The sequence below is a fragment of the Caretta caretta genome, chromosome 1 (assembly GCF_965140235.1).
Source record: "Caretta caretta isolate rCarCar2 chromosome 1, rCarCar1.hap1, whole genome shotgun sequence".
Taxonomy (NCBI): Eukaryota; Metazoa; Chordata; order Testudines; family Cheloniidae; genus Caretta; species Caretta caretta.
The window spans coordinates 95,290,406-95,314,016 of record NC_134206.1 but is presented as its reverse complement, the minus strand read 5'-3'; the positions used below and the strand labels follow the sequence as shown (position 1 = coordinate 95,314,016).

The 23,611-nt window shown below is 40.6% G+C and overlaps 1 protein-coding gene across 3 annotated transcripts in view; it reads right to left on the bottom strand.

The window, feature by feature from the left end:
* The window catches only part of GPC5 (glypican 5), a 1,139,255-nt gene that overhangs the window by 3,051 nt on the left and 1,112,593 nt on the right, over positions 1 to 23,611 (bottom strand). The window lies entirely within an intron of this gene.

Here is a 23,611-nt window from a genome sequence, read left to right as displayed (position 1 = left end):
AAGGGTCTGGAGACACATTCAGCGATAACAGCATTGTCATTTGCTTTCCATTTTGTGTGCATACTTCTGGACTAACTGTCTTATCCTATATAATAACCTGTGGCATGCCACTATCAGTCAAAATTAACAAGTCTAAATTCAATGTTATTACATGCAATACATATTGACATTGTAATTACACTGAGACTGAAAAAGGCCTTATAGAAAGCAAAGTCAATATTTATGTAATTATGTCAATACATATATAATTCAGAAGGTAAGCTCTATTGCACTGGAACAGAGGCATTATAAGGAAGCTTAGCTCTACTGATCTGACATATTGATTCTACAATCTGAGTTCCTGCATTATTATTCATTGTTTAGGACTTCTTTCACCCTTCTGCATCATTAGCAAAGATGAATAAACTCACAATTCCATTACATTTTAGGGCTATGATGGAGTATGAATATTTTAGTCATGGTTTTATACTCCTTGTTAAGCTAGACTTTAACCAGAAGCTAGAGTAGCTCTCTGTGACGTCCTTATTTTTCAGGCTAACTACTTTTTATTTTAGTGCTAAAAATATTCCTTTTCTCCTACATGTAGCTTGAAAAGTGCTCTTTGTGAACTTACTGTACATACTAAAATCTCTTTCTTGTAGCTCTGAAAAAATGTGTTAAAGGAAGAGTAGGTGAAAGCCAATCATGTTGTCTGTAAAACCTGCTAGAATGTGTTTGTCTTCTTTGCTGTTGTACTCAGACAGGAGAATGGACTGCTATTTTGTGTGGATTTATCGATCTATTGTAATTGCCTGGAATTTGTGAAAATTAGCTCCACGAGGACAGTGCAAGCCAGCAAACAAGGAAAGACAGTAACAACAGGGAGTGAGGGGAAGTAAGTCCTCCTGATCATGCTCACTGTGTAGTCTCCCTGGGAAAAGACCAATAAATCAGTACTTCACTGAATCAGGGTTTAATGGCTCACCAAACAGGGTGGATCAAGGCATTTTCCCTTAGGAGTGTGGGAGATGGAAGCAGAAAGCAGATTGTCTGGGTCATTTGTCCAGCTCTAGTGAATTCAATGGGTCAAATTTTGCTTTCAGCTACACCTGTGCAACTCCATTGAATTCAACCAGGTTGCATGGCTATAACATAGATAAATTTGGCCCAGTGGATTTATAAGCAAATCTACAGCAGGGGTGTCAAATTTCCAGTCTCTAAGAAAAATCAGCCCATGTGATGCATTTTTCTAGCCCACATGACATATTTATATTGTACACAATCTCAGTTTAACACTAAGATAACAACTAGCACTCTCAGGGGACAAGTGCACCCCCATTCTCCCTTTAGGTGCAGGGAAATGGTGTTATAGCCCTATGGCTAAGTCCACTTGACCAGCATTAGCCTCAGGGTGGTATAGCCTAGTGGCCAGAGTTAATCAGGCCCGTCTCAGGGTGGTATAGCCTAATGGCTAGAGTCAATCAGGCTGCCCTCTCTGATGGCCTTGGCCTGATGGCCAAGTCAATTGGGCTGCCCTCTGTCGCAGGATCATGTGGCCTGATGGCCAGAGTCAATATGGCTACCCTCTCTCGCAGGGCTGTGTGGCCTAACGGCCAGAGTCAATATAGCTGCGTCCTCTCACAAGGCTGTGTAGCCTAATTCATCCTCTACAACCAGTCTCCCATTACAAGCCATAGGCATCTGCTCGGGATTGGAATACCACCAAATCCTCTTTTGCATCTCTCTTGTATAGCTGTTGAACATCCCTAGTGTTTGCCCTCACCTTTCTTTCAATGAATCTGTGCACCAGTTCTTGTTGCACTACAAAGGGGCGAGCTCTTGTTTTTGTATTCGCCAGCGATTTAGTTTCTTAATCACTCCTTCAAAAAGGAGTAAGTTTGGTCTTTGTTCCAGGTTGCTTTTTACAGTTACATAGCCATACCTTCTCTCCTTCCTGGATGGGCATTTTATTTTCCTTTTTCCTGGTATTTTGTGCTTGGCATGCTCACTTCTGGCTCATCTGTCCCTCCACCTTCTGGAATGCTGTCCTCAGGTCCCTGATATATGACTCAGTCACATTACCTACCTGGATAGGTGCAGAGGACCATGGCAGTTATTGCCACCTGCACATCAAGTCACAGAGAAGCGTGGTTTTGTGGAGTCCAAAAATAATCTCATCAGGAGAATAATGGCTAGCTGAGTACTGATTGATGTTATATGCAATGGTGACAACAGGTGACTTTGAATCCCAGTCTTGCTGGTCTTTCCACTGACTGAGACTCCAAGCATAAAACAAAGTGAAGTTTATTCTTTCTACTTCCTTATTATTTGGCAGGTGGGCAACACTGGACCGCACCTTGGTTATCTGGAGTTGTTGGCAAACCTTGTGCCACAACCAATGATTCAAATTCCTTCACCTGATCACTGCGAATGCAGCCTCGGGGGCCAAACTGCGACCCTCCAGGTTTTGTCAATGCATCTCTAACTGTCTCAGTCCTTTTCTCCTTCCGTGGTTGTGCTACCACATACTTTGAAAAGATGTCGTGTGCTACCAGCAAATACTGATTTACAGCTGGTGTTTCAGGTAGAGGGCGTTTCAAGTCAATCTGTGTGAACTCCCAGAGCTTACTAGGTTGGGGCACTTCCTCAAAAAGGAGTTCTACCTCTTCTTGTCGGCACTTTCCTTCCTTGACAGGTAAGACAGGAAAGTTCCCAGTCCTTCACATCAGCAGCCAAGCCCAACCAAAAAAATCTGTCTGATACCAGCTCAATGTCTTTTCATAACCCAGGCAGCCTGATGCTTTGTTAGCATGAAGACACTCCAGCACCATTCTCTGTAAGCTTGCTGACAAGAGAATCCTGTTACCATAATATTTCAGCAAGTTGGTAGCTGGATCAATGGATAATCATTCCTGAACTGAGTTGACCCTCCACAGGCTAGGTTTCCTTCAGTAGATCTGTTGGTGCACAGAAAGGAACTCAGGGTCCTTCGATTGTTCTTGATAGATATCCTCACAAGACCTGGCTGAGTTTATTCTCGCTGCCCAAACCTGGCTGAGAGCAACTGCACCCACATTTGCTTTCCAGATATATGGTGAACTGTGAAAGTATATTCAGACAGTTTGTGAATCCATCTCCACAGACATCCTTTGGGTTGTGCTTTGTAAGGAGCCACTTCAGGGCATTGTGGCGTGTTTACACTGAATTCTGTGCCTCCACAATAACTAGACTCTCCAGTTCTGTAGCTGAATACTTGGCTTCCCTCTCATTTAACTTGTGATCCCCAAAAGACCCCACTCTGTGCCAATCAAGCTCAATTTGTTCAAATGCAAATCTGACAGCAACCTTTGATGCAGCACAGGTTGCCGTGAATGGGAAGGATTGATCTGTGAATTTAAGCACAGAATGGTTAAATTCAGTGACTCAAACACTTTTTGGTGTTAATCCATCCAGACAATCTTGCTCTTCATTAATTTGTATAACAGCACTGCCTGCTCTGCAAATTTTTTTTTACAAATCTCCTGTAGAATCCACAGAGGCCGAGAAACCACTGTACCTCTTCCAGGTTTGTGGGAGCCTTCTAGTCCTTTATAATGTTCAATTTCTAGGATTAGGGTTCCAACTCATCTTTATAAACTATATGTCCTGAAGAAGGTGACGAGATTCCTTGCAAACTAACATTTGTTTCCTGAAACTTTAAACCCTGACTCCTTAAAAAGCTTTAGAATACTTCACATTCCTACCAGATGTCCCTCCCATGTTTTATGGAAACAAATGAAGTCATCTAAATATGTGAGGATGTCTTCAGTTCTCAAAACTTGGATTAGGCCATTTACTACCCTCTGAAACATACTTGGTGCATCCATGAGTCTGAAAGGCATTCTGTAGAATTGAAACAATCCACAGGGTGTCACAAAGGCAGTTTTTTTCTCGATCCTCAAGTGCCACTTTAATTAGATAGTATCCAGATACCAATACAAAACTACTAAAATATTCTGCTCCGGACATTTTATCCAATGTGGGGAAGTAGGTATGTATCGTGAACTGCCTGTGAATTAAGACTCCTATAGTCAATTGCATATCCTCCAGTTTCCGTTAGGTTTTTTTTACAACTACAGTTGGGGATGCCTATGGTGAATACATTGTTCAATCAGGCCATACTCCAGAATGTGATTTTAGCTTCTCTTTCACTGTAACCCGATACAGAAGGGGAATATGACATGGGACCTACCCCATAGGAAAACCATCCGATGTTGCAACCAATCACACATGCCAAGTTCTTCATTATTCCTAGAGAACACACTAGCACATCGTAAGAGCAGCTGTTCAAAACACTTCTTTTCATTGCCTCCTACAGCTGCTTCTGCCAAGTCAACCCCTAGCTCTTTTTATGACAGGGCTGCTTCACGGTCTTGACCTCTGCCCCTGTGAGAGGCCTTGAGACACTAGCTACATTGGACGCTGTCCCCATCATCTGATTTTTCACTAGCTACATTTCCTGGTCAGTCCATTAATTGCTCTTACCCAGAACTCCTCCTTTGGTCCAGCTGGAAACAGAGTTCTGCTAAACAACAAACCTGACTTAATATTGGTAGCTTCAAACATTCTTACAGGTTCACCGAAGCAGTCTTTTATCCTTAGGGGTACTTTTGCATGATGACCTGACTTCACCACAACTTAATTCTGAGCCACCACAGGGAGCTGTTCCTTCTCTCCCCCTGTAGGTATGGTGGAAGCACCTCTAAGGTCCTAAGAGTTGCTCCCCAGTGTGGAGCACAGCTATTGAAAAAGGATATAATATACCAAAGCTATATAATCAATTTATTCAAGACTTATCAGTAGTTGAAGAAATTCTGTTTAAAGGTAATAGAGTAGTAATTCTTTTAGGGTTAACAGCAGAGATATTGAAATGCATACATGAGGGATATTTAGTCATAGAAATATGTAAAAACATAGAGCAAAATAGGTTCTGATTTTGCAACAAATGAATCCAAACATAGAGGACTATATAAAAGAATGTGGCATATGTCAAAAATATAGAAATGTCAAGATCTATGACATCTATTCAAAGTAGTCCACAGTAGTTTTAAGAACATAAGAACAGCCATACTGGGTCACACCAATGGTCCATCTAGCCCAGTATCCTGTCTTTTGCCAGGTGCTTAAAAGGGAGTGAATAGAACAGGCAATCATTGAGTGATCCATCTACTGTCATCCATTCCCAGCTTCTAGGATTTATTTGACTATAAAGGACATGCATATGTTAGAGTTGTTGGTTATTTTTCACATTTTCCTGAAATATCTATACTAGAAAACACATGTCATTAGTAAAATTAAATCAGTTTTTTCAAGGCATGACATTCCCAATATGGTAATGGCTGATGATTGACCTCAATTTCACAGTCAAGAGTTTAAAGATTTTGCCATAGCATATGAGTTCAAACATATTACATCAAATCCAGGCTATCCACAATCTAATGGGTAAGTAGAAAGTGTTAAAATAGTAAAAAGATGACTAACAAAAGCTGAAGAAATGAGCACTAATTTATATTTGGTGTTATTAAAGTATAGAACATCGCCATTATAACAAGGTTTATCACCTGTACAGTTGTTATTTAACAGAAAAAATTAGAAACATGATGTTTTTTTCCAGGCAGCTATAAGGAAAGGAATAAATACAAATATGAGTCAAGTTTGTATCAAAAGAATTAGTTTGCTAGAAGATCACAAACTATCATTCGAAAGTAAATGATAGTGCATGTCTCTATTATGACACTATAAGATTGAGGTACTACCTCTTTTGTTACAGGGGCCTTCTGAGCACAGTTCCTATCATTATAGATTAATAAGAACAACTTCAATAACACAGACATTAGATGGTTATTGTGTCAAAGGAGATCTGTTACAGTTGTTAAGGTGGATGTATATCGATGAATAAATTTGTGCTAAAAACAAAGAAAAGAAAGGAGATGTGGTGTCAACTTTGGCTTAAAAAATTAGTAGAATCTTCAGGGTGTGTGAACTGATAGTGGGAGGAGGCTGTTTGTTTTGTTTTGTTAGATTTATCATGTGAGTTAAGATGGTCTGTATGTATGTTAACTATGTATCTAATAAAGTCTGTTGTCAAGTAATTAGCAATGAATTATTATTAAGATAAGTGGATTTACTTGAATATAAAACAACACACCTGGAGTCCACACTTCCTCCTACTCACAGTAGGGGTATCTGAATATTGGCCAGAGACAAGCGAGTTCTATGAATATCCAACAAGTTTTTATGATGCTGGGTGTAATCCACTCCCAACAGTGCTAGAAATATTAGTGACCACAGCCAAAGTCAATTTTCTATGAAGACACCCCAAGTTCAGAAGGAGCTGGATTTTTCCTGTTGTCTGCAGTAGGTGATGATTCTACTCCAATTCAACTCCTGCAGTACAAATTTTATTCCCTCTCAGTACAGGGTGTTTAACATGAATCAGATTTACTTCAGATCCTTAGTCCAACAACATTGTGGTTTTCTAGCCACCAATGTCTGCAGACACATAGTAGCAGGTATCCGAGCTGCTCTTCACATGGGCCATTCCATCTCCATTGGCCTGTGCATTCGCATCACCAGCCAAATGTCTTCTGGCCTGGGGCCCACTCAGGAAAGTCTCTTTGGTCCCATGGGACACCTGTGAAAAACTGCACTTGGGCCTCCTCCAGTTTTTTAGCCACTTCACGAGCCATCATTTCTTCAAGTGTTGTGTATATGGTATAAAAGAGTCACCATGAGGCTGGGAACTAATAGCTGACACCTTTAAGGAAACACCAACTTCGTCTTCCACATTTTGAACTCTGCATATAATCTGCTCCATAGAATTATCCAGGAAGTTATGCTTATGGCCCTACCAAATTCACAGTCCATTTGGTAAATTTCACAGTCATGGGATTTTAAAAATAATAAATTTCATGATTTCAGCTATTTATGTCTGAACTTTCACAGTGGTGTAGTTGTAGGGGTCCTGACCCAAAAAGCAGTTGTATGTGTGTGTGTGGGGGGGGGGGAGGGGGGGAGGGCGTCACAAGGTTATTGTAGGGCAGGGGAGTTGTGGTCCTGCTGCCCCTACTTCTGTACTGCTGCTGGTGGTGGTGCTGCCTTCAGAGCTGGGCGGCTGCAGGGTGGCGGCTGCTGGCCGGGATCCTGGCTCTGAAGGCAGCGCCGCCGCCAGCAGCAGCACGGAAGTTAGGCTGGCATGGTATGGTGTGGCCACCCTTACTTCTGCACTGCTGCCTGCAGAGCTGGGCCCTCAGTCAGCAGCCACCGCTCTCCGGCCGCCCAGCTCTGACGGCACCAGTGCAGAAGTAAGTAAGGGTGGCATGGTGTGGTATTGCCACCCTTATTTCTGCACTGCTGCTGGCAGGGTGCTGCCTTCAGAGCTGGGGATCTGGCCAGCAGCCGCTGCTCTTTGGCTGTATAGCTCTGAAAGCAGTGCAGAAGTAAGGGTGGCAATACTGTGACCACCCCCCGCAACTCCCTTTTGGGTCAGGACCCCCAATTTGAGACACACTGGTCTCCCCTGTGAAATCTGTATAGTATAGGGTAAAAGCACACAAAAGACCAGATTTCACGGTCCGTGAGGTGTTTTTCATGGCCATGAATTTGTTTGCACAAACCCCGACAAAGCAAACCTGCCAAGCTTCATACATTTCTGCACTCACCACCATCTGTGAAAGCCAGCTAGCGGCTGAAGTGGAAAAATATTTTTCTAATTTGTTTTAGTAATAATTAACTAACCAAAGCATGTCACAAAGCACTGTGGTACATATTACAGTCAAATGTATGTGTGTCAATACGGTACAGTAGCTTTAAAGGTTTCTATCATTTCCAGCCTCTTTTCAAAGGTTTTGTCTGTGTGTGTATTTAAGGCTTGTGAAAGGTGACAGGACTGACAGCTCTGAAGGCTGAACTGTTCTATTAATCCACAGAACAGGTGCAGCAGCAGGGTAACAACAATCAGTAACATGCCTTAACCCTGACCTGGAAGAGCCAACCCTAGTGACACTTTACGTGTTCATTCAATCCTGAGCCCCTCTGCTGAGACTGCCAACAGCACTGCAGTCAGCACCAATGGCTTTCTGCTATTACTTGCCTACAGGGAACTGGACCGAGACCACCAAATTCATTTTAAATAGACCTCTCAGCAATAACAACTTTGTTCGCCATTGGCCTTGATAAATTTGGAGCTGAGCAAGCCTCATTCCCACATTCATAGCAACATCTGCACTCCTACCTCAGACCACTTCACACACTTCACTGTCTGCTGTATGCTGAATCACACACACTGGAGGTCAGGAGATTCTTCAAGTTAAAATGAGGTTGTCTGGTGTTTTTCCATGTGTTATTTTGGGAGACTCCAATTAGCTTTGAGAAGGAGGAAAAGGAACTTTCCTGGTGTGCAGTGCCCTCCCTGCCACATGCTAGAACAATGGTTCTCAAACTGTGCGTCGGGACTCCAAAGTGGGTCATGACCCCATTTTAATGGGGTCACGAGGGCTGGTGTTACACTTGCTGGGGTCCAGAGCCAAATAAATAAAATAAAAGGAAAAGAGGGATGGGAGTGAGAAGGGAATGCCACCTGGACTCAGTGGAAGCCCACTGCTTCAAGAAAGTCAAGGGAGTCAATTGATACTGCCTAGTGGAACTCTGCCTGGATGCATGGATATGTAAGGCATAAGAAAATGGTCCCATAGTCAGTAAGAACCAATCCCATGGCTAAGCTCGGTTTCCAGACTGACAAGAGTCAATAATATCAGAGTCAACTCAATAGAGGCAGAATTGCCTCACCAAAAAACTAATTCAAATAAAGGAGTGTTGCATTTTGTTGTGAGATCTGTGGCCATTCAGAGGTGGTCATCAGCAGATTTCACAGCTGTGCAAAAACTATTCACGAGTCTCATGACGTTTGACTGTAACAATTGAACTGTGGCTGACAGATCAATTCTTCTAGTGGAACATAGCTACTGTGGGCTGCCACAGAGAAGAGGTACCTCAGGTAACCTGGGCCAATCCTGTGGAGGTCCTGAATACAGGAACCAAAACAGAGAATTTGATTCTGTATTCCCACATAGAGGCAAAGCAGAGAATGGAGCACTGATGTAGTGCTGGTGGCCTACATCACTGCATATGTGGGCTGCTCCATTCAGGCCAAACAGAGATTGTCCAGGGCTGGCAGCTTCATTCCTAGATATAATGAATTTCAGGAATCAAGCTTAAAGGTCACAAATCAATGGATCATGGCAGCTGGATCAGAGTCCAATAGGAGGGGACACACTCTTCTGGCCAGTAGTAGAAAAAAGGCATTTTTAGTAGTTGTAGGTATTTACATATCTCTAAATAGTGAGGAGTCCAGAAAGAACACAAGCCTATGGAGTATCTTCATGACTAGAGGGCAGATTTCCTCAAAGGACTTGCACTATAGGGAAAACATTAAAGTACAGATGCAGTGGTAATTTTTTTCAAAGAGGTTCCCTCTCCCCTCCAACATAACCTCCTTATCTTTTCTGGGATTTCTGATGCTCCTGAGTTGTTAAATTCTATTGGTCAAATTGAGTCATAGAACTTAGAAATAGAATTTTTCCTCACAGAGCATTTTCCAGTGCTTTATCCAGTCCTGTCTTAAGAAACAGAGCTTTTACCAATTTCCCTTGGGGAAACTATTCCACAGCCAATATAATGTAGCACTCCTTATTGTGAAGATCCTTAGTGTGATAAGGGTAAGGTCTATTTAGGGACTATTTTGTTTGCTGAACTGTTGTCAGTTTTTGTTCTCTGCCTCTGCAGTAAAATATATGGTTGGCCATGGAGAATACCATTCTGCAATAAAATTGTTGCTGAATAAACTTTCTGAGAATACAGTTTGTACTTTTCAGAAGGAAATAACTTAGTCTTATTTAAAATCCTCTTTTTTTAGTTTCTCCATTTTAATGACGATTCTAATAATTCACAAACAGGAACAGATACAAGCATGTAAGGAATCAGAAGTTGCAGCTAAACACGCCTACAGACAAAGTAATAACATTACTGTTAATGTTAGAATCCAATTAAACAGACTTTCTAATAACATTAGCTAGGAGAATTCTCCATGGTCAACCATATATTAGGAAATGAAGCCAAACTATCATACTTAATTGCATATATTTTCTCAAAGCTGTAGAAATAGAAATGAGAACCAGAGTGTGACCAATGGTCTTAAGATAAGTCTGGCAAGTTTTATAAACAGTGAGAACAACAGACATTAAAATTCAACTCCGATATTTAAAGTTTTATTTCCAAAATCAGAGTAGCTTTTGTTTCACATTATAGATTAATAAACAAATGTATTTCCATTTGGAAAACAAAGCTTTTATGAGTTAATGTAGCACAATGTCACAAATCATATCTTCACTCTTCTAGGAATTAAAAACAGGTAGCCTTGGCTATGTGTATACTGCAGGCAAAGGGTGTGATTCCCCCTCTGGTGTACACATACTCACACTGATTGAGCTAATGCGAGTATGAAAAGACACGTTAATATAGATAGTGGCAGTGGAGGCATGGCTGAGCCATGTCAAGTGCATCCCCACTAGTTTCAGGCAGGTTTGTACTTAGCATAAAAATTTGTACACAATCAGGGAAATCACACCCTTGGCTAGCAATGTAGACATAGCTCTTGTTTGCTTAAAATGGCTAAATATACTTTGTGTATGTAATGTAGAAAGCAAAGATTCAGCACAAAGTAAAATATTGTACATCTGAATCCTTGGGTTTTATTTTGCATACATAGATACAAATCCAACTATCATGCCATTGCTGATAGCTACTATTCAGTTTTGAGCTAAAGCACTTGGAGATCTACTGGTGAAAAGCTCTCTATAAGAGCTAGGTAGTAGAAGTAGAACTACACCTCTGTCTTCTAACCCAGTATCACTGCAATCCATGTCCATGACAAAAATAATTTCAAAGCTTTGGTGCCCCAGAATTAATGCTGTCGGTGGTACTTATTTTAAGTGGTGAAATGCATCTTTACAATCCTATACACTGCTGATTAACTTTTGCCCTTTCCCCATTAACCTGTGCAAAGTCCTTGCAATCAATGCAAAACCCAGCATAAAACTATGGTAATAGGAATAACGTCCTATAAATCAGCAACTTTTCTGATGATTGTGGAAATAGGCAAATTCTTCATTGTTAGAATTTTCTGTCCTACTGATGAAAAGCCCTGTTTAAATTACTGGGCTCTTAAACAATTCACATTTGTTTAGACTTGGTTTTAAACTGGATGCTTTCAGTTTATCAAAAGTCTATTGTAAGAGGTTTACATCTTAATCAACAATTTTGGTATACACCAGAATATCATCTAGGACTGAGAGATGAGCTTGAACAAAACCCCAAGAATAGAAAACACAAACTTTGGGAAAGTTTGGATCTGGGTAGAACCTCGTGGCTTGATGAGTTCATTAATGAAGTTAAAATGTTTTGTAAAGTTTTTTCAAAATTTTCAAAGGTAGCTTCAACATTACACCATTCAAATGGAATTATGTTGAACTTTCACAAACCTTGACCTGCTGTCAATATTTTGATGTGTTCATTTTGATTTGTCTACATGTACTCTTTACATCAAAGGTAGCAAACCATAGTTTCCCAGAAAAGACCTCTCATGAGTCATTTTTGTGGGCCAGAGGCTAAAGCTCCTGCAAAGTGACGTTTGAAATTTGTTATACAATAATCCACCTAAAATCTAGCATGCCTATCTTTTATCATGCAATTTATTTTGTATCCGTTTCTTTCATATAAATGTCTAGTCGTCAATTTTCATTTGAGAGATTGGTGACTTTGATGGAATGTTTCAGAGTTCAATTTCATTTGTGCCAGACCCAAACACTCTTTCCACCTGTGACAAATGTGGAGGTGCTCAGTAATGAACAGGCATCTGTGTGCCAAAATGTGTTTTATGAATCGGATTCCTGAGGTGGTGTGTTGGAATGTCGAGGGAAGCAGCCACTTCCAGCACATACCCCTGCACACACAAGAACTCTAACTGCAAGTCATTAAGGCTGAATGGGTCTAACTGCCAAAAAATGAAACAGTCATCACAGGGGCATTCTCTTCGATGGGCTGGCTGGCTGAGACCACTGAGACACGACAGAGTTTTGTTGACAGAGAGCCACTGCTTAAATGAAACTGCTGTTGCATGTCCACGCTATGCTCCTTGTGTTGGCAGAGTGCAACCATACTAGCAGCTCTTGCATTGACACAGAGCAGTTCACTGTGGGTAGCTATCCCACTGTGCAACTGGCCACAGGGTGCTTTGGGAAGGGTTTGCAATAAATAAATAAATAAATAAATAGGGAGAGGGATAGCTCAGTGGTTTGAGCATTGGCCGCTAAACCCAGGGTTGTGAGTTCAATCCTTGAGGGGGCCATTTGGGATTTGGGGCAAAAGTTGGGGATTGGTCCTGCTTTGAGCAGGGGGTTGGACTAGATGAGCTCCTGAGGTCCCTTCCAACCCTGGTATTCTATGATTCTATGCAATGCCTCATGGGGGAGGTACAGTGTCATATGATGCAGGCTTCTCAACACCATAATACAAATGGGTATCCTGTTAGATTGCCAGCTGCTTTTCAACTGAAGTGTATGGGGGGGGAAGGGTATGACAGCGAGTATGTGTGTGTTCGTGTCGGGGGGGGGAGACAGAGACAGAGTGTGTGTTGGGGGAGAGTGAGTGTATTGGCATGCTGTCTCTTTAATTCAGACAGCAGCCTCGTAAGCAACCAGTCTTGAGGCAGGAGGAGGGGGACACCCCCTCCCACATCAGCCCCTGCCTCCCTCCCTGGCTCTCCACAGCACAGCAGTCCCCCATCTCCCCACCCGCCGCTACAACCCCTCCGCAGCAGCAGCCTGTCCTGATGCTGTGTTACTAGTGCGGGGGAGAGCAGGATTCCACATTAATGATTTGCAGTTTGCTGCCTAAGTGAAGCAGCCGGCTCATCTGTCAGAACTTCCTGGAGCTTTGAAAGGGGAGGGATGTGTACCTTTGTGCTGAATGCAGGGCAGCCGAGTTCAAATCAGCGTACAGATGGGTCACAGTTGTCATTGTGGGATACTGGGCCAGTTATGGTGACATAACAAATAGCAGCATCTACACTGACGCTTTGTCACTTTAACTTTTGCCAAAAAAAGTTCTATACCTTTTATTGAGGTGGTTTTGTTTTGTCAGTAAAACGGGAGCTGTGTTGCCAAAAGTAGCATTGTAGTGGGTACACCTCCACTGTTTTGTTGACAAAAGCTGCCTTTTTATGACAAAACTGTGTAGGGCTGACTGGCAAAAAACAGTCTGAGGTAAAAGGAAGACTTCACACCTAGGTTCTGTAACAAAAGCCACTGAGCAATATGGTAATTGAGTCCAAGGATACAAAGGGGGCAGAGGGGAGTTGAGAGAAGAGAGTTTTCCTTGAGACAGAACAGACTGTGGTGCACACTTACTGCAAAGAAAACAGAGACCAGGCTGGGTCCAAAAAGCTCCTTGGTCTTCATCAAACAATGTAGGTTGTCCCTGTTCTGTTCCTGTAACTAGCTTGTGGTAAAGTGTATTTAAACTGTAGAACACGCATGTTTTGAAATAATTTTCTCTAATGCTTTGTTCCATTTGCCAATAAACCTACTTTGTTTTAAGAAGCCAGTTGGATACTGTATAGCAGTGATCACAGGCTCCCAGAAGGAAGGAATATAGGTGTCCTGGCACACCTGCACAGTAATAGCTGGTTAGCATAGACAGGTGTACATTGTACCCAGCTCTTGGTCTAAGGGTGGGTGAATTGTGAAATTCCACCCAAGACAGGTAAGCGAACAAGGCCTAACCCTTGAGGGGGTACACTTGGAGACACCAGAAAGAGAGCAGAGATGAAGGCAGCTCTAACCATGACACCACCATATATTTAATGTTGTAAACTCTGCCATAGTCTAGAGGATTCCAGAGCGAACATTAATGCTGTAGCAATATTCTTGACTACACAACTGAGCTCTTTGTCTCCTATGTTTTATATAAAATTTTGAATGAATTCATTATCATTAAACTCATTCTGTACCAGTTCCCACTGGAATGGATCAAGGACGATTATGTGCCATAACGGGAGACTTTAACTTCCCAGAAATAGAGCTAGTCTTCACCACGGGAGATCAACACTGCTGCAATCAATGCAGCAGGGGACAATTTAGTGGGTATAGTGAAGACCTGCTAAATCAATGGCAAAGTGCTCTCTGGTCGACCCCAGTGCTCCACCTCTCCAAGAAGAGTAAGGGAAGTCGATCAGAGAAGATCTCCCATCAACACAACGCAGTGAAGACACCGGGATAAGTTGACCTAAGCTATGTCGAATCCAGTTACGTTATTCACATAGCTGGAGTAGTGTAAATTAGGTTGACTTACCTGGTAGCGAAGACAAGCCCATAGATTGCAAAATAAATGCCACTAATACTGATAGGACCCACTTATTCCTGGATATGACAGATAAGAACTTTCTTCATGAAATCGGCACCAAACCAACAAGAGGTGATGCAATTTTAGGTTTGGTTTTGGTAAGTAGTTGGGACGTTATAGAAGTGCTGGTTGTAGGAAATAACCCTGGATTGATTGATAACGAGTTGATTCAGTTTAAATTAAATGGAAGGATAATCAAAACCAGATCATCAATTATTTTTGATTTCACAAAGGCAGACTGGGAAATTAAGGGAATTAGTTAAAGAAGTTAGCTGGAAGCACTCAAGGACTTAAATGCAGAGGAGGCTTGGAATTTCTTCAAATCAACTACACAAAAGTTATCTGAAATTTGCAATCCAAACAAGGGGAAAACTCTTGTATGGAAAGGCTCCATATCCATATCTGGATGAATAATCACTTTAAAAAGGTTATTAGGAGTCAGCAGTGAACCTACAGAAAATGGAAAAACAGGTTGATCAGGAATGAAAGCTACCGAAGTGGCTATAAAATATAGGAATAAAGTGAGAACTACTAAAAATAAAGCTGAATTAGTTCTTGACAAGGAAATTAAAATAAATAATATGAGGTTTTTTAGTTATATAAATAAAAAGAGACTAGGGACGGGTGAGATCGGATCACTATGCAGTGTGGATCGGAAGGAGATTAAAGCTAATCTAGGTATGTGCCAAAAACTAAATGAATACTTTGCCTAGGTTTTCAATAAGGATGATAATATGCAACATGTGCATGAAGTCAGTACGATGATAGAAATGAGTGTCTAGAAATGGAAATTACCACACTGAAGGTAGAAGAAAAACTTTAATAGCTTAATTTGCACAAATCCAGTGGGGTCTAGATAATTTCCATCCCTAAATACTGAAAGAACTGGCCCAGGAGATTGCTAATCCAGTAACAAGGATTTTTAATAAATCTATCTATTAGTATGTAGGACCCTATGACTGGAGAATAGCTAACATCCTATATTTTAGAAAGAGAAAATAAAAGTGATGCAGGCAATTACAGACCGGGTAGTCTGACCTCAGTAGTATGCAAGGTTTTAGAACAAATTGTGAGCAAAAGAATATTTAAATTCAAAGAGGTAAATGATAAAGGAGATGTAATGCAATATGAGTTTAACAAAGGTAAATCATTCTAGAATAACACAATTTCCTTCATTGAGAAAATAATTGTTTTTTTGGATAATGGAAATATAGTAGATATAATATTCTTGGACTTCAGGAAACCATTTGATATGGTACCACATGGGAAATTATTTATTAAATTAGGAAAGATGAGGATCTGTACAAGCATTGTAAGGTGGATAAGGAATTGGCTAAAGAGAAGAAAGCAACAGGTTGTGCTGAAAGTGACTTATCGGACTGGAGAGAGGTGACTAGTGGAGTTCCACAAGGATTGATCTTGGGACCAATCTTAGTCAATACTTTTATTAATGACATTAGTGCAAATATTGGGAGAGTCCTAATGATATTTGATGATACAAAGCTGAGAGGCAGCATCACTACAAAGCAGGATCAGAATATCTGGATGACTCTGAAGATGGAAATGGAATGAAATTCAATAGTACACAGTGCAAGGTAATCAACTTAGGGTCAAATAATATGAGTTTCTTCTTCAAGATGGGGGCTTCAGCAGTTGGAAGCAACAGAGGATGAGACACACCTGGGTGGGTGGGTCAGTCACAGGATGATTATGAGCCACCAATGTGATGTGGCTGTGGAAAATGCAAATGTGTCCTAGCATGTATTAGGCGAGGAATTTCCAGTAGAGAGAAAAGTATTAATGCCACAGTATAAGGCAATGGTAAGACCTCATCTGGAACACCGTGTATAATTGTGGTCACCCATGTTCAAGAAAAAGTAATTGAAACTGGAACAGGTGCAGAGATGAGCTTCTAGGATGACATGGGGAATGGAGAGCCTCTCTTCTACGAGGAGACTAGAAGAGCTCAGCTTTATTAGACTAGCAAAAAGAAGGCTGAGAAGTGATATGTCTGAACTCTGTACATACATTAGGGAATGTGATGGGGTGTCCACCCTACAGAAGCTCTGGGTGGGTTAATGTGGGCCAGAGGGGCAAATTAACTTTATATGCTGCAACTGAAAGGAAGCCAGGGATTGATAAGCACTAATTGCAGATGAAGCCCAGGTGAGGGAGGAGCTGGGATAGGAGTATAAAACCAGTCAGAGAAGGCAGGAAGGGGCTGCTGGGATGAGATCTGCAGTTGTTCCCTAGACAGAAAATTGGCCAGGAACAAGGAGGAAATCCAGGGGAAGAGAAAGCCTTGGGGTCCTGAACTGGACTAGGGAGTTTGGCAAGAGGCCGAGAGAGGTGAAGTAGCCATCAGGAGCAGTGGGATCCCTAGTGATAAACCCAGAGATAGGCAAGGAGATAAACAGGTGAGATAGGAAGGAGCCAAGGGAAACAGCAACAGAATCAGAGACAGAGCAGACTCAGGTTGGTAGTCATAGGGTCTCTGGGCTGGAATTTGGAGTAGTGTGTGGGCTTCCAGTCACTAGGAAATTGACACTGGACTTAGATTTGAAAAAGAAGAACGTCTGAGACTGCATCTGGACAGGTTGTCTGGTGGGATTTGGTTACCCCAGAAGGGGAGAACTATATAGTGACTTGGTAGATGGCTGACTCATGAAGAGGGAGCACCCTGAGTCATGGAGATGGGAGTGTGAGTAACTGATGGACAGGGGTGCCAGATAGGATGAGAGCTTACTTCTAGCTTAGCCACAAGGAGGCACACCTGTGGTAAGCAGAACGCCTTCACAGGGGGTAAATACCAGGGTGAAGAACTATTTAAGCTGAAGGACAATGTCGGTACAAGAACAAATGAGTATAAACTGGCCATGAACAAATTCAGCCTGAAAATTAAAAAAAAAATTTTTCAGGTCAGCTTGGCAGTGACCTTGGAGAGTAGGGGGTCGTGTTCCCTGGAGTGTATGAGTGATGGTCACTTTTAAGGATTATCTGGGTATATCTAATTTAATAATTTCCCTGTCACTGTTGGAACCTTGGACACTGGTGCATCTTGATCCCTCCTATTCTCTGCCTGTGGCACATAATAGGCAGGTCTCCTCTAGGCTGTAATACTTTGGTCTCATTTCAGTGGTTGGGTTTAGTGTGTGGAAGCTGGGTAGCGTTGGTGGCCTGTGATATTCTGGAGGTCAGACTGGATGATCTGGCCTTAAATTCTATGATTCTGTGACAATTCTCCCTTGATTTGTATAGAATTTTTAGTTCAGAATAAACATTTTTTTATCTTTTTACTTTCAGAATGTTCATCTTTCCACACTCACTCTTCTAGTTTGAAGAAAAGGAGTACTTGCTCAAATAAATTTGTTAGTCTCTAAGGTGCCACAAGTACTCCTTTTCTTTTTGTGGATACAGACTAACACGGCTGCTACTCTGAAACCTATCTTCTAGTTTGAGTATCTTTAATTACAGTCTGAGTCTTTTTGCACTGTTTATATGTTTTTATTCTAGTCTAACTTTCTTTAATTTGCTTAATGGTTCAATTATTGGTTCTGGGCCTCCTGCGCTAATATGTTCAATCTCACTTGTCAGTATTGCTATAAACACAGTGTTTTTTTTAAACGGTCAAACATGGATTAAAAACAAATCAGCTACCATAATCAAACCCTTCCAATTTTACAAGATGTTAATTTTACACAAAATATGTAATGCAAAGTCTAAACAAGGATCCTGCATCCTTTCTAAAATGTAGGGTTTTCCCTTTGTATACCACAATAAGTTCTGCAGTGGGATAACGTCTGTTCTCCATAACTTTCATTTTTCAGTAATGTGTATATTGACACAAAGAGAAAAGTGCCTCATAGTTTCTTCATTTGGGAGGTGGCTGAGCAATCTTCTAGTGGTATTCCCCGCAGAGCAACATTTGGGTGCAGTGCAATTTTGAATGTCTTTGTTTAACACTAAAGCTACTGCCTATATAACCTCTGACCAATAATGCCAATTCTCTACCTCTCCATGTTATATTGTATAATGTTGCTATCCTCACTATGACATCTCTAAGAGTTGCAGATATGTGTAACATGCTTTTGCTGCAATGTTATAGAAAGTTAAATCACTAAATAAGTGTAAAACTCAATATTTTGCTGTGAGTTTTATATTTTGTTACTGCTGGCACTAAGGCTTCCACTCCCCAGCCACTCCCAACCATATTTGTCAAGTTCAGCTTTGTGAGTGACACCACATGCCCTTTTGTTCTGAGCTTGTTTATTCTAAGGACTGATAGAAAATCATCCTGATAAATTCATTCAAGGTTAATCCTACCATGGGCATATATACATATATATATGATGACTGAGAAGCACACCACATCCTTGGAAAAAAATCCTATCACAGGTAAACCTCATTAGCATTGCTAGGAAGTGTGAAGTTCAATCTCATGGAAGTGTCCAGTCACTATTGGAGTTTGTCCCCTTGATTGCAGGTTATGCTCCTGAAGCTCCTCAATAGATTCAAGATCTGAATAGTTTAAGACCACATCAGAACCTTATCTCCTTAGCCACTTTGGTGGTGTTTCTGAAGAGCCCTCACAACACTTGTGCCAGTGGTCCCATTCAGAAATCTCAGCATACCTTATTTCACTTTTTGAACCATGTAAATCAGATTAAATTTATAGAATCACAGGACTGGTAGGGACCTTGAGAGGTCATCTAGTCCAGTCCCCTGCACTCATGGCAGGACTAAGTATTTTCTAGACCATTCCTGACAGGTATTTGTCCAACCTGCTCTTAAAAATCTCCAAAGATGGAGATTCCACAACCTCCCTAGGCAACTTATTCCGATGCTTTACCACCCTGACAGGTAGGAAGTTTTTCCTATTGTACAACCTACACCCCCCTTGCTGCAGTTTAAGCCCATTGCTTCTTGTCCTATCCTCAGGTTAAGAAACAAAATCTCCCTCCTCCTTATAACAACCTTTTACATACTTGAAAACTGGTACTATGTCCCCCCTCAATCTTTTCTTTTCCAGATTAAACAAACCCTGTTTTTTTCAATCTTCCCTCATAGATCATGTTTTCTAGACCTTTAATCATTTTTGTTGCTCTTCTCTGGACTCTCTCCAATTTGTCCACATCCTTCCTGAAATGTGGTGCCCAGAATTGGACACAATACTCCAGTTGAGGCCTAATCAGCACAGAGTAGAGTGGAAGAATTACTTCTTGTGTCTTGCTTACATCACTCTTGCTAATACATCCCAGAATAATGTTCACTTTTTCTGCAACAGTGTTACACTGTTGACTCATATTTAGCTTGTGGTCCACTATGATCCCCAGATCCCTTTCTGCAGTACTCCTTCCGAGGCAGTCACTTCCCATTTTGTATGTGTGCAACTGATTGTTCCTTTTAATTTCTCTTTAGCCAGGATTAAAGAGAGAAAAAAGTTACAAAGGAATGTCAGATCCAGATATCTCCTCTCTTCCAAGTCACTGATGTTTCTCCAGGCAGACTTGTGTGGTGAATATTTAAGTTTTCAAAAAGGCATTAATCTCTTTTTTACAGAGTTTGGAGTCTAGTCAGTTGGATTTAAAATCTAAGGGTTGGTGGATTAGTTAGGACTATCATTTTATTGACATAAACATTATGCTAGTAATACTACTGTCCATTAGACCAGCAAGAGTCCTATTTAAGTAAAAAGGTCAAAGACATTATCTACAACCCAATTATTAGAGAATGGCCTCTCTATTAAAACATTTCTTATTATGAATATAGAATACTTCTTAACAGTGATAGAAAAGACTGTTATTGTACAGAATGTCTGTTTAAAAAACCGCCACCAGCATCGTGACTATCCTTCAAAGAAGCTATGTCAAAAAAGATTGACTATTTTAAGCAACTTTTCTAAATTGTCTCTGTTCCCAATTCTGTTTTTCACTTGTCATTTAATACCGTGTGACAGATTCAGTAATAATATAGCTGCTTTTCAAGGACAAAAAAGAAAGGTGTCACATTTGTAATGCTTGAAAGAAGGGAGTGATGTACAGGTAATGAACCAAACAGATCCTCTCCATGGTTAGACATTAGGGAAAACAGGGATATCTTGCTGTTTAATCATTTTATTGTCATACTGATTCCACCCCCAGGTGTAAATTATTTTTAAATGCACTCTCCAATTATGAACTTCCAAACTGTAAATAAATGTAGTGAATTTTAGAAAGTCAGTTTTATTTTCTGTGAATAGTGGATTTATCCTACAAAATATGTAACATGTCCTGTATATTTCATACCTGCAAGTCCATGGGAATCTATGGTTGGAAGTCAGCACAAAAGAAGGATTTTAGGGCTTGATCCAGCAGGCTTCCCAGTGAAGTCAATTAAAAGATTCCCCTTGATTTCACTAAGAGTTAAATCTGGACCTTTGTGCATTTTAATTTGATAGGTAAAATGGGCAATATTTTTAAACCTGTAATATAAAGCATTCTGGATAAATGCAAATGCTATTATGTACTCATCCCATTGTGTTTTGTTCTAGTGTGTATATGTAAGATTTATTCATATACTGTACCCAGACACAATGACATTGTTTAATAGCAGTTTTTCAACCTAAATCAAGCCTTTGCCTAATACAAGACCATAAACATGAACAGAAATTGAAAATATTACAAATATGAAGACCTGCTATAATTAACTTGTCTTTCATGAACTGGAGTTTTTGGATGTCTTTCACCAGTCATGAATGTGGATATGTTAACATCATTTGTATTTGGGGAAAGTCTATGGGCTGCATTATGCAGGAGGTCTAACTAAATGATCATAATGGTCCCTTCTGGCCTTAATCTAGACACGTAAGAGAATCCTCTTGAAATGTAACTAATACATATTGGCCAGACTTTCAGATATGCTCACAAACTGAAAGGTGCATACATAAAACCTCAATTTATATAGTCACACACATCTACAAATTGAATTGGCCAGCCTCATCAGTGTTTGTCTTTAGCAAACTGGATGTACTGATTGTTAATTCTTAATGTGTGTTTAGGCATTTTGAAATGAAAAGCACTTCAGAATAGAAATTTTTAATAAGAACATCAGCTACTGATGTTTATGTATATAAGTTTATATACACAATTATGAATTTCTTATATTTTTGGTGAACGACCATAACTTATGATTCTTGCATCATCTTTGTCTTTTGAAACAATGCAAAAAATAAAATAAAATAAAATTTCCCTTGTGCTGAGATATTGTGTTTTCTATCTCTGGTGTATGCAGTTTCACATCAGAGGAAACTTGAAAGGCCAAGAAATAAATTCCTGAAAAAAGAAGCTTACCATATAATGGTGCCAGACCCTTAACTATAACTCTGCAATTGGAATTGTGATAACCAAGTCCGCAAATAAAATCTAAGCTCTGTGTATTTTGTATCTCAATCTCTTTCCAATGCTTTATATTCAGGTGACATTTGTCAAAGTATTCTTTTGTGCAAACACATGCCTGAGAAGGATACTGCCCTCCTGGGAGTGAAGGTGATTTTCTATGCATCCTTTATGGTGCCAGTGACCCAACAGGCAAATGATTATGTAAGAGTAGCCTTCCTCCATGCTTGTAAAGTAATTGCCCTATATCCTTGTCTTCACTTCTATTTAAAATTACTAAATATCTATAATGTTCAATAACAGTATTATAACTACAGCTGAGCAAGCCTGATGCCATTGCCTGCAGGAGTGAAACACAGAGGAAAGAGGTAGGGCATATGGACTCCAAGAGACTTAGGTGCCTACCAATGGGATAAAGGGAGGTGCCTATCACTGCTCTGGATTCTTAGCCATGAACCCTCTACTGGTGTTAGGAGCCTAAGCCAGGACTCCTCTTCCTCATAAAAGAAGAGAGAGAGATTCCTCCCGGCTCATTAGAGCCAATAGTCCACTGGTCAGAGCATTGCCCTAGGATTTAGAAGCCATGTTTCCAAATCCCAACTCTGCATGATTTGGAGCAGGGACTTAAATCCAGATCTCCCTGCTTCCATGAGAGTGCCGTAATCTGGTGACTATTGAGTACTCTGGGGTAGGCCTCTGTTAATCTTTCCTGTTGAGGCTGCCCCACTTTGTATAAGTGATTAAATGTTCATTGGGCTGCAGTGAGAAAAATTGAGAGATTGATGCTACAGCCAGGTCAGGGGAGTACCCTAAGTGGCTATTGGATATTCTGGTAGACGCACACACCTGGTTGCCCTCAACTGTCTTTTGTGTGGGCTATACATGTTCTGAACACAGCTACCAAACTGGGTTTCACAGGTAAGGTAGGCAGGGTTTCAGAATCTAGTTTAGGGTGCCAAACAACCTGGCTGCATCAGTACTTAGGTAGCTTTGTACACACTCACCCACAAAAACTTTGGTGCCTGGGAAATCTAGGTACCTACATGATTAGGCGGCCACAGGGTGGTGGTTTTGTGAATGTTAGTGGTGCCTAAATTTTGGACTTAGGCAAGAGGCAGTAAAGTGCATAAATTTCTTTGTCAATCTGGCCCTTATCTCACAGACTGTCGTCAGTGTGTCTGCCCATACATATGCAATTAATCTTTTTTTTTTTTTTGCATTTATTGCAAACAAATATTTCATTGAAACTAAATTTTAGAAGATTCTTTTGCAGAATAAAATTGGTATAAGATATCAATTATATAAACATTGTTTTATGAATATTTATATAAAACGTTTTACTACACAGAATATTTCTGTAGACTAAGATTTTTTTACAGGGATACATATTTCACTCTCCTTACAAATCCCCAGTAATACTATATCTGCCTGTCTGCATATTTATGTTCTGCTAATAGACAATACCTTATTTGTAGTGTTTCTTGTGGAAAGAATAGCTTGTGATAACATAGACCATTGTGAGGCATCTGTAGACTATGTATGACCATGTTTCAAAAGCCCCAAAGTCAATTTATGACATTATATATCAGTCCCTAACAGACAGGCATGGGAAGCTACAGAGAAAAATATCCAAAGTCAGAAACAAATGTATAGTTCCATAGAATGATCACATAATGCAATAGCCACTTTTTCTCGGGTAATTTCACTTTGTAGAAGAGTTTTTGGTAAACTAAATCAGAGTTAAAACAAAGCCTGCTACTGCC